We start from the raw sequence: 12,233 nt of genomic DNA, 5'->3' as shown, positions 1-12,233 counted from the left end.
TGTGGAACCTCCATCTTGCTCATTAGCTCCAAGACCTAACCCTACCAATAGCCTATAGGCGCCATTGTTAGGATGTTTAAGGCCAAGCAAATAACTGGATGGGAGCTCAGCCCCACCAGTCAGCAGGCAGGTTGTCTCAAGTGTTTCTAAGCACACAAGCCACATCTAGACTTTCCTATATAGCCTTTCCCACTAGAGGGCCAGGACCCAGCCCTACCAACCAGTGGGCAGACAGCAGCCCTGTCATCCAAGATGCCCGCCCTAACCTCTGGATCAGCCTAACCAACCAAAGGACGGACACCAGACACAAGAAATTCACAATCCATAGCCTGTGGACAAAGTCTGGCCACAGCAGGCCAGACCCTGCTCTGGGAGCAACTTTCCCTGTTCCCGCCCACTAGTACTTCACCACAAGCTTCAGGGCACCCTTGGACTCCATACTCAACTGTGCTAGCAACCCCCCACCCCAGTGGTCTGACACAAGCTCTGGGATACCTGGCCCTAGAGCAGACTCCCACTGCTGACTCTGCCTGCCAGTAGTCTGGCACTAACCCCAGGACCTGGCTTCACTCACCAGTTACTGGGAAGCAGCCTCAGTCTCTTCCAGACCATGACTCCACCTACCAGCGAACAAGCACTCACCCCAGAGTTCCCTGGGGCTCTGAAGTCAGTCACCTTTTGACCATGCCCCACCAACAAGCAGCCAGCAGCTTCTTCAAAAGATAAGAATCCGAAACCAATCAGCCTAAGGGTAACCAAGCCTATCAGACCACCTACATTGTTGGCCTGCCACAACAGGAAAACTCATTGCTCACAGGGGGAAACCCCAGAATATGTAACTTAGTTGACAACAGGGGATAGGGTATCTCCTACAGAAGGCCATCTCATCAAAGTTGGGAAATGTTATCGACTTACTAGATAAACAAAATTACAAACAGCAACTTAGGCAAAATAAGGTCAAGAGAACAATTTCCAGATGAAGGAACAAGATAAAATTCCAGACAATGAATTAAGTGAAGTGAGATAGGCAATCTACCTGAGAAAGAGTTCAGGGTACTGATCATAAAGACGATCAAAGAACTCATGAGCAGAATGTATGCACACAGGAAGAAGTTGGAATTTTTAACAAAGAGAAAAAATATAAAGACTAACCAAACAGAGATGAAGAGTATAATAACTAAAGAAGACACAAGAATGAATCTATAGTAGACTGAAAAAGGAACAGATTAGTAAACTGCAAGACAGAGTAGTGGAAATCACTGCCATCAAAGAGAAAAAAGAAAAAAAAAAAATAGGACAGTTTAAGAGAACTCGGAGACAATATCAAGCACATCGATATTCACATTATAGGGCTCCCAGAAGAAGAGACAGAATGGTGCATAAAATATATTTGAAGATATAAAGCTGAAGATTTTCATAACTTGGGAAAGAAAATCATCAAGTCCAGGAAGCACAGAAAGTCCCATATAGGATTAACTCAGAGAGACACACTGTAACTAAAATGAGAAAAATCGAAGAGAGAATACAAAGGATCATAAAAGACTATGAACAGCTATACATTAATAAGTTAGAGAATCAAGAGGAAATGGACAATTCTTAGAAGTGTATCATCTCCCAAGAATGAACCAGAGAGAAATGGAAAATATGAACAAACCAGTTATGGGTACTGGAATTGAATCAGTAACTTAAAAACTCCTTATAATTTAAAAATGTCTGAGACCAGATAACTTTACAGGTTAATTCTATGAAACACTTAGAAAAGACTTAAAACCTATTTTTCTTGAAGTATTCCAAAAAGTTTCAGAGGAAGGAACACTCCTGACCTCATTCTGTGAAGTCAGCATCACCCTGTTATCCAAAACAGAACAGTATCATATATATTATGGAAAATACAGGCCATTATCATTGATAAATACAGATGCAAAAATTCTCAAAAAAATATTAACAAATCAAATTCAACAATGCATTAAAAATATCATACACCATGATCATGTGAAATTTATTCCAGAAATGCAAGGATTTTTCAATATATGTGAGTCATTGTGATATACTACATTAACAAATTGAAAAATAAAGGCCATAAAGTCACTTCAATGGGTGTAGAAAAAGGTTTTGACAAAATTTGACATCTATGATTAAAAACTCTCCAGAAAGTGGGTATAGAGGGAAGCTACCTCAGCATAATAAACGGAAGATATAGACAACCCCACAGCTAACATCACACTCAATAGTGAAAAGCTAAAAACCATTACCTCGAAGATGAGGGACATAACAAGAATGCACTGACTTTCCACTTTTATTCAACACAGTATTGAAAATCATAGCTAGTGTAGAAAAATAAATATAAATCCAAATTAGAAAAAAAGAAATAATACTGTCAATGCAAATGACATGATACTACACATGGAACATTCTAAAGATGCTATCATAAAACAACTGAAGTTCAATGAATCCAATAAAGTTGTAGGATTCAAAATTAATATACACAAAGATGTTCATTTCTATACACTAATGACAAAACATCAGAAAGAGGAGACAACCCAATATAACATCACATCAAAAAGAATAAAATCATACACCTAACTAAAGAGATAAAAGATCTGTACTCAGAAAACTATAATACATTGATGAAAGAAAATGAAGATAACATAAACATAAACATATAGAAAGATGTGACATTATTACAGGTTAAAAATTAATAGTTAAAATGACCATACTATGCCAGACAATCTATAGAAACAATGCAATTTCTATCAAAATAACAATAGGGTCTTTCATAGAATTAGAACAAATTATTTTATAATTTTTATGGAAACACAAAAGTCCCCAGATAGCCAAATCAATCTTGAGAAAGAAGAATAGAGCTGGAGGCATCACCCGCCCTGACTTCAGACTATAATACAAAGCTACAGTAATCAAAACTAAACGGCACTGGCACAAAAACAGACACAGATAAATGGAGCAGAACAGAAAACCAAGAAATAAACCTGTGCACTTATGGTCAATTAATACTTAATAAAGGAGGAAGAATATACAATGTAGAAAAGATGATCTTTTCAATAAGTGGTGAAGGGAAAACAGCGACATGCAAAATAATGAAACTATTGACATTCTCTAACACCCTACAAAAAAATAAACTCAAAAGTGGATTAAAGACCTAAATGTAACACCAGAAAACATAAAAATCTTAAAGGAAAACATAAGTAGTTTTTAACATAAATTGTAGCAATATTTTTCAGTACCTGTTTACTAAAGCAAAGGAGATAAAAGCAAAAATAAACAAATGAGACCTAATTAAACCTAAAATCTGTTGCATGACAAAATGCAAAAGCAACCTACCAAATGGCAGAAAATATTAGCAAATGATATGACCAAAATGGGTTAATATTCAAAATATATGCAAAGCTTATACAACTCAACTTCAAAAAACAAACAACAAGGCTTTTTAAAAATGGCAGAAGAGGTGAATAGATATTTTCCAAAGAGGGTAAGTATATGGCCAATAGGCACATGAAAAATTGGTCACCATCACTAATCACCATGGAAATGCAAATCAAAACTACATTGTTACATCACCTCACACCTGTCAGAATGCCTATCATCAAAAAGAACATAAATAACAAATGTGGGCAATTATGTAAAGAAGAGGGAACTCTCATATACTAAGAATGTAAATGGGTGAAGCCACTGGGAAATCAGTATGGAGGTTTGTCAAAAAACTAAACAAAACTACAATATGACCCAGTAATTACACTTCTAGACATATATCTAAAAGAAACAAAACTACTAATTCTAAAGAAGGCATGTACCCCAATGTTCAAATAGTATTATTTAAAATTGCCAAGATATTGAAGCAACATGAGTGTCCATCAACAGATGAATGGATAGATAAAGAGTGGTACACACACACAGGGATACTACTAAGCCATACAAAAGGAATAAATTTTACCATTTGCTGCAATATGGATGGACTGGGAGGGCATTATGCTAAGTGAAATAAATCAGACAGGGAGAAAAATAAATATTGTATGATATCACTTTTATGTGGAATCTAAAAAGTAAAACATGTTTGTGACTATAACAAGAAACAAATGCACAGAAATAGAGAATACACTTGTGGTTATCAGAGGGAAGAGGGGAGCAAGATAGAGGCAGAGGATTAAAAGGTACAAACCATTATGTATAAAAGAAGCTACAAGGATATATTGTACAATGCAGGGATTAGACAGTATTTTATAATTATAAATGAAGTAAACCTTTAAAACTTGTGAAAAACTATATTATACACCTGTAAGATAGTTAACATCAGCTATATCTGAATGAAATAAAACAATGTATTGTCTCTACTGGAGATGAAAAGACAAATCAAGCATAGTTCCTTCTCCTAAGGATTACACAAAATACTCCGGGGGTTGTAGATACTAAAATAAGGGGAAATAATCAAAATAGTGTATATTTTAGTCCCTGCATGGACTATCAATGGGGCCCAAAGAAAGTTGCCAGTGAGGAAGAGTTTTATGGGGAAGATGATAATTGAACTATGACTATGCCCTTTGGATACAAAAGGCAGGAAAAACATCATGGAAAAAATATACAGGGGATTGGGGGTGGGATTTGAGTAGATTATACACAAATACTACAGCATTTTATATAAAGAGACTTGCGCATCTGCAAATTGTGATATCTGTTGAAGGCCTTGAAACCAATTCCACATGGATACAGAAGGATGTATATGTGGGAATTGATTAAATATTATGATAATAACCATTACATTTTAAAAGTGTGGTAATTACTATAGTAGGATGGCATAATTTGGGGGGCCACCAACTGTTTGTGTTCTACCTTTAAGATTTTAATAGTAATATCAAAGTACTCAGTACACATCACTTTAGGGCAGATGCCTATTTTAAGACACAGTACAAAATTATATTAAGCTCTTAGACCCTCAAAAAGTGCATTAAAATATAAAAAAAAAAATTCCTTATGCAATCATAGCTGTAGTCTTCTCCAATTTTAAAGCATGCTCCATTGGTGAAAACAACATAGAGAAAGGATGCTCAGCAGCAGATAATTTTGATATTTAACTGTGTTCAGAAATATACATATTAAGAAACCATTTACTCATCACTTTGCCTTTATCCCCCAGTCATGGATGGTTGGAAAAGAAATGAACTGAGGTATGGAGGTGATTGATCAAGTTTTAGAATTATACATTAAAAAAAAAATTACATGGAGCTGACTTGGGTTTTAATTTTAAGGTCTCCTTTCTGAAATTCATTTATTATTATTATTAACATTAATATTAATGACACTACATTGAGATAATGTGTCAAAGGAGTTTTAAACTCTATTTTTTTAAATGTAGACCAAAAGATTGATAGATATATGTTCTCTCACAGACAAAACTATACTTTGATTACAAGGACTTCTAAATCCAATCCATTACCTTCGAAAAACTGAAATTGCGGATTTGATGACCTACTTTTATGTCCCCAGGATTATAACAGAAAGCTAAATAAAATGTACGAATAAGTATTTCCATGAATTATAGAACATTTGTAAAATGTGAAGACCAATAGTCTACTTTGAGGCTATGCCTTATCTTCAAGATGCTAATGATGAGTAAACTTCAGTGACAGTTTAATCATAAATGCAAATTCCAGAGCTAGACTCCTACTTGAAAACCTGCTAACAGGTTGATTTACCAGTTTTTCTCCCTTCTTCTTTTTATGTTACTTTTCTGTTTTTGAATATGTTTCATAAACTAGTTCATTAATGTAATCAAAATTGCATTACATATAATAATTTTAGGAAGGACAATTATAGGAATGGAAGTGAAAAGAACTAAGAAATACATGACTTTCCAAGAGAAGCTATTATATAGAGAGAATAATTTTGGTAATCTATTTAACAGAATCAAAGTGTTTTTTTCCTCTTACTGAAAGCCTTTTTTTTTGTACTCCCATAAATGCTTTTAAGACTTTCTTTGGAAAACCTGTCATTTTCAAAGTACCCTTAAGAGCACATAATCCCTACATAATTTGAAAAAAAAAAAAATGCACTTTTCTGAAATAATAGCAATTTTCTAGATAACTAGTTTATACAATAAGGAAATGCCTCAGACTTGCATCGAAAAGGGGAGTGCATTACAAATGGACACTTTGTTCCATACTTGGATGGAGTACATTACCTACAAATATAAAAATATACAGAGTAACATGCATTAGGTGGTAATCTATACTTTTTTCAGGAAAACATGCAGCTAGGAAAATACCTGGGAATTTTAGGGGAGAAGAAGGTGGTATTACAAAGCAATAGTCTTAAAGCCTTGTAAGAAGAAAACAAGAGCTATTGGGAGTAACATAGTCACAGTGGTATTTTTAAAAGGCTTTTTTTACACTGTATATAAGGTGAGCTACAAAACAGAAATATGTAAGGCAGGTTGATCCCGACTTACCTCAACAAATTATACCTATCTCATTTGCAATGAAAGTTTGAGGGTGTTCTTATGCTACCCAAAGCAGGGAAGGAAAAAATAAAAGAGCAAGAGATAAAATGAATGGGTTTATAATCCACTTTTCTAAAAGACAAATATGGTAATCATTTCCCATCTTTTTAAGAGCAAAAAATCTGTTATCAAATGCACTACCATAGGATGAGCTCACTTAAATTGTCTACAATTACCATTCATCAAGAAGTGACAAGTCAGACCTGCTTCCTTCAGTCATTCTTAAAGAGAACATCTAGTCTAGAAGAATATTAGAAATTTCTACAGTGGAAATCTTCATGCAAGGATATTAAATCTTTGGTTAGATTATTACCAACTTTTTACTTATTAAGTTGGTTAAACATTTTTTGAGTCAATTTCCCAGGAATCAAATAGTCACTTGGAATAGCTGAATAACAGATCTCTTACACAGAAGCAGATAGTGGTGCTTGAAAGGTATACTTCAAATCTTGAAAATATATCACTGTCATTCATAGACACACTCAGTTACAACTGATAGAAGCAATGGAGATAAAGCCTTTCCTTTCGGCTATATATTGCAGAATACTTTGGAATGAGAAGACATTCGTTATTCTTGGAATAGGAACACAAAATACTAGCTCAGTTAAATAGTATTCTCATGCAAACATGAGGCTCAGACTTGTGTTTGAAGACTCAAAAAATACTTTTTCTGTGAGTAGTTGACATACTAAAATAGATGAAAATAGTATATATAATTAGTTGTCATTAGCTTATCCTTGTATCCTTAAGGATACAAGGATATTAGAATACTATTCTTGACTCCAAACCAAGATAATTTAAAAGCATGAACATCTGTATACCTCAGAGCCATACATAACAATCCACAATTATATATGTTACATGTAATCTATACTAAAATGATATGAAAATGCATTTGCTTAAGGTAAGTAACATTTTAATAATATAACCACCTAAATAATAACACTATCTTAGATAACTCAAATACAAAATTTCATGTAATTTAATAATTACATGATCAAAATAATCCATGCTATGTTAAGTATGGGATTAGAGCTGAAACTGGTATTTAACATGGCAGTTTATATAACTATAATAGAATTATCAGACTGTTGAATGTTTAACTTAATTTTCTTACAGATAACAACAACATGCATATAATTTAGCAATAGAAATGAGAGTTGGAACACACTAAATTCTAGGCACTGTGCTGAATATAGTAAAGGTGTATTTCTTTGAATTTTAATCAGTATCCTGTGAGCCTGGCATTTTGGACAGAATAGAATTATTTCTTCCAGTCATTAGCTTGCAATTAGGTGAAAATTCCATGAAGTCAAAATTTCCCTGCAAAATGTATGAGGTGCCATGTCAGATGTCACACAATTTCTCCACAAATCCTTATAGCTGGGTATTGCTCTGGTGGTAGGTACTCATTCATGCTTTCTGGGTACCATGGTAGGGTTCAGTAGTTGCTTTAGAGATGCTATGGCCAAAAAAGCCTAAAATATTTACTATCTGGCTCTTTAGAGAATAGATTTGCTGACCTTGAACTTTGAAGAATAAAATAGAGATTTTAATGATTGTTTAGTGATCTCTACACTATTTAGGAAGCTTCCTGGGGGGAATATTATCTGTTTCATACTCAGTTTAGTATAGAAATATGAAGTTAAAGCAATGCAACCGATTTCATAAAAAGCACTGAAGAAGTTAGGCATCTATCGGTGCTATCTCCTGTGGAATGTCTATTTATATCCTCTCAATGGTGAAAACACATTTGCCCTTTAACGCTGGATTTAAAGTGTGGAAGCATTTGAAGTTTTTTCAGAGGTAAAGTGACTGAATAATAAGTTTGACAATTGACAATAAAATTCTGGTTTGAACATTTGAAGCAATGATAGTTATTTCATTATGTGGCCTATAATCTGACTCTGAAGAGAACATCAAAAGAAGCATCAGGGAATAAATTTTTGTCTCCAATGTTAAAAAAATCCCCAAATTGCAACACATAAGGATTTAGAGTCACATCTAGTATGAACAAGGCATATAAATATGAAGTTCATTGTGCAAACTGCAATATCTTTCATTTTTGTATATCAATCTTCATCTTGATTCTATTTTATTTTCTTATGAACATTTGGATCAAATAGAAAAAAACACCACATAGTAATAAAAAGAAACTCTTTGAATGGTCAAATAAATTAAATATTCAAGTTGACCCACAGCAAATTAGAGAGCATCAGATAACATCCCTAATGTTTAGTAAATCTGACAACAGATTCTTACTCTGTTCAGACAGTGTGGCATTACACATTTTAACTACACTGGTTGTGAAAACATGTGTCAGCTTGAACATAATTTCTTAGGAATGTGAGAGTATTAAATATTGCCTTGCAGATGCTCACAAAATATGGACCCATTTTTGCCATATGGGAGAGACAAATGAAAGTCTTCAAGGATCAACAAGGAAAAAACAAACCACTCCATTTGCAGATTAAATTAAGTGCCAACTTGGGATAATATCCTTCTTTGAAGAGTCAGGAATGGTTACAAGACTTTAGAAAGTGATCTAGGAAAATACAACGGAACAAACAACAGACAACATCCTCTCATTCTGAAATAAACAGATAATCTATTTTTATGTTTAAAAATATTGAGTCATGATGTAAGGGATACCATAATAATTTTCTATGTCTCAGTTTTAAGCAGAATGTGGAAACAAAACCTCCGAACATCCTAGTGTGTTTTTTTTTTTTTTTTTTCAATAAAAGTAATTACTAAACATCCAAAGAAACTACTCAACACTCAGTTCTCTGCCAACGACTGAGAGATGCATAAGAAAAGCTAACATTTACAGTTCAATCAATCTCTCTCCTCTTCCTATCTCCTGCATTGGCTTCCTTCCCTGTATTTAGCATCTTAATCATTGGCAGCTCTCCAGACTCCTCCCTTCTCACTCCCCACAGTTAGTCAACAAATACTGTTAATAGTACTTGATAACAACACCTCCAGTCCTTCTCTTGTCTTCACTTCTACTGTTTCCTTTCAGTCAGGATCATAGCACAAGTGACACAATGTACTCATGATTACAAGCTCCTGTATAATATTTCCCCTTTCACTGGACTTCAGTTATACAGAATGCAATGAATAATAATCTTCTTTTTTAAGGCATACTCGTGGTTTTTCCATGTGAACAGTGCTGCTATAAAATTTGTTGGTTGATGGTAAATAACTAAAATTAGAATTACTGGGTTATATAGTGTATGAATATGTTAGAGTAATATGTAGAGTAATGCAATATGTAGTAATATGCAGAGTATGTTAAAATAATCCCAGCTTTATGTAATGGCTGTACTAATTCATATCCCTACTGGCAATGTATAAACAAGTCTAGTGATTTGCATTTTCTGCCAGATTTGATATTATCAAACTTTTTAATCTTTACCAATCAAAGGGATGGAAAATATTATTTTGGTCTTAATCTTCAGTTTTATTATCAATAATGAAGTAGAACATCTCATATTATCAGCTACAGTTTTGCCTCACACCCTCCTGAATGTAACCACAAAAAGCATTCATGCAAATACACACAGGTACACACACACACAGACTCTCCACTCATGATTTTTATTCATCATATGTATGTTAGTCGTGCTTGACTCTCTGTGACCCCATGGACTGTAGCCCACAGGGTTCTTCTGTCCATGGAATTCTCCAGAAAAGAATACTGGAGTGTGTAGCCATTTCCTTCTCCAATTCATCATATAACAGTGTGTATATATCGTGATCCCTTAGAAGGTTTTATTTACCCATTATTTCCATATATCAGGTTTAGTTACACACTTACGTACTTCCTACATTTTTCTATGTCTTTTCCCATGGCAGTGGACTATTCCATATTCAAACATAATTTTTCTGGAGCTTATGAAATCTGTAACTATCTCACATATTAGTGGATCCTCAATGCATAATGAGCTGAACACTAAATGCTCTTAAAATAAATTTGTGCTGATTCTAGTAGGTTGAAAATATGAAAAAGTGCTTTTCCACTTATGGTACTGAGTATTTTGGCAACTAACATGCCTTATTTTTTCTTAGCTTTCAGTAATTGAAAATGTGTGTGTTTAGATAAGATTCAAATAATAGGGGTTTACACATATAAGTACATAATTTTGTCACTATATTCTCATCAAATTTTGTATTGGCGACTTTCAGCTTGATTACCAGACATTAAATATTCTGTGAACCCCAACTAAAGCTAAATATTCTGTGAACCCCAGCTAAAGCTGAAACTCCAGTACTTTGGCCAACTCATGCAAAGAGTTGACTCATTGGAAAAGACTCTGATGCTGGGAGGGATTGGGGGCAGCAGGAGAAGGGAACGACAGAGGATGAGATGGCTGGATGGCATCACTGACTTGATGGACGTGAGTCTCAGTGAACTCCGGGAGTTGGTGATGGACAGGGAGGCCTGACGTGCTGCGATTCATGGGGTCACAAAGAGTCGGACACGACTGAGTGCCTGAACTAAACTGAACTGAACCCCAACTATTCCAAATGATTTCCAGTAGCTTCAAAATGGGTGCCACACAAAAAAGTTCCCAAACTATCCTATCCACTGGTTTATTTCATACCACTGCCACATTTATCCACTTTTGATCCAGCTCCCCAGATTATTTATTCAATTATTCCATGAACACTTTTGAGCCCTTGAATAATCCTGGGCCTCCACATCCAGACACTTTCAAATGCTGCTGCACCCTATAGTTGCCACAGTCGTGCTGGACTCTGCGTGTTGGCGACAAGAAGGGCTTCTCCCCTGCTCCCTGCCACATTGGCTCCCAAACAGCAAGGCTTCACAACTCTCTTCTACTCATCATCTCCTGCAGACATCTTCCAAAACTTCAACAACAAAATAAATGCTCTCCACAGGAAAGGTTTCTATGTAGTTCAGACTCTTTGTGTATAAACCTGGGAAACTAATATCTCCCCACCACCCACCCTCTCAAATAAGCTTCAAGGTAAAGTTTTACCACAGTGAAGAAAGTACCTAGACTTTGAAATTGGGAAGATCTGTACACAAAGCCTTACTTCATTTCCTTCAGTGACATTTGAAAAGAGGGATGCAATTTAATGTTATGTTTTTTTTTCTTTCTTTTTTTTTTTGTATCACCGACTAATCTTTGATGAAATACATTAAGTGTTGCAAACTCAACTTTAAATAGTAATCAACAGGTGAACTGTAACAGAAGGGAACAGATGCCCTGTAACAAACCTTACAGACTCTGTTGATACAGATTTCAGTCATCTCAAACAAACGTCTAAAGTACATACTAAATTTGAGAACTTGTGTTCTCTGTGGCAGTAAGAACAAGAGTGGGACTCAAGCTCATTCAAGAGGAACACAAATAATGTTATGTTTCTTAAGGCTGGTGTGAAACGTACAACAAACTGGGTAGCTTAAAATAACAGAAAACTCACTTTCTCCCCTTTCTGGAGTCTTGAAATCCAAAAACAAGGGGTTGGCAGAGTTGGTTCCTCTGGTGTGCTCTGAGAAAGAATCTGTGCCACTTCTCTCTCCTACCTGCTGCTGCTGCTAAGTGGCTTCAGTCATGTCCGACTCTGTGCGACCTCAGAGACGGCAACCCACCTTCTGAGACGTCAGCAGTCCTTCGTGTTTTTGTGTTGTTGATGCATCAATCAATCACCGTATCCCCCTTCACCTGGCATTCTCCCGTGTCTCTCACTT

The 12,233-nt window shown here is 35.2% G+C and overlaps 1 long non-coding RNA gene across 5 annotated transcripts in view; it reads right to left on the bottom strand.

Moving 5' to 3' along the window:
• The window catches only part of LOC129649877 (uncharacterized), a 271,900-nt gene extending 259,667 nt beyond the window's left edge, over window positions 1-12,233 (bottom strand). For all 5 annotated transcript variants that reach the window (XR_008713346.1, XR_008713342.1, XR_008713345.1 and 2 more), the window contains exon 1: window positions 11,966-12,233. This is a non-coding gene — a long non-coding RNA (uncharacterized LOC129649877). The remainder of the gene's footprint in view (window positions 1-11,965) is intronic.

The sequence above is a fragment of the Bubalus kerabau genome, chromosome 4 (assembly GCF_029407905.1).
Source record: "Bubalus kerabau isolate K-KA32 ecotype Philippines breed swamp buffalo chromosome 4, PCC_UOA_SB_1v2, whole genome shotgun sequence".
Lineage (NCBI taxonomy): Eukaryota > Metazoa > Chordata > Mammalia > Artiodactyla > Bovidae > Bubalus > Bubalus kerabau.
Note: the sequence above shows the minus strand (reverse complement) of the source record. Positions and strands in the feature narration are given on the sequence as shown.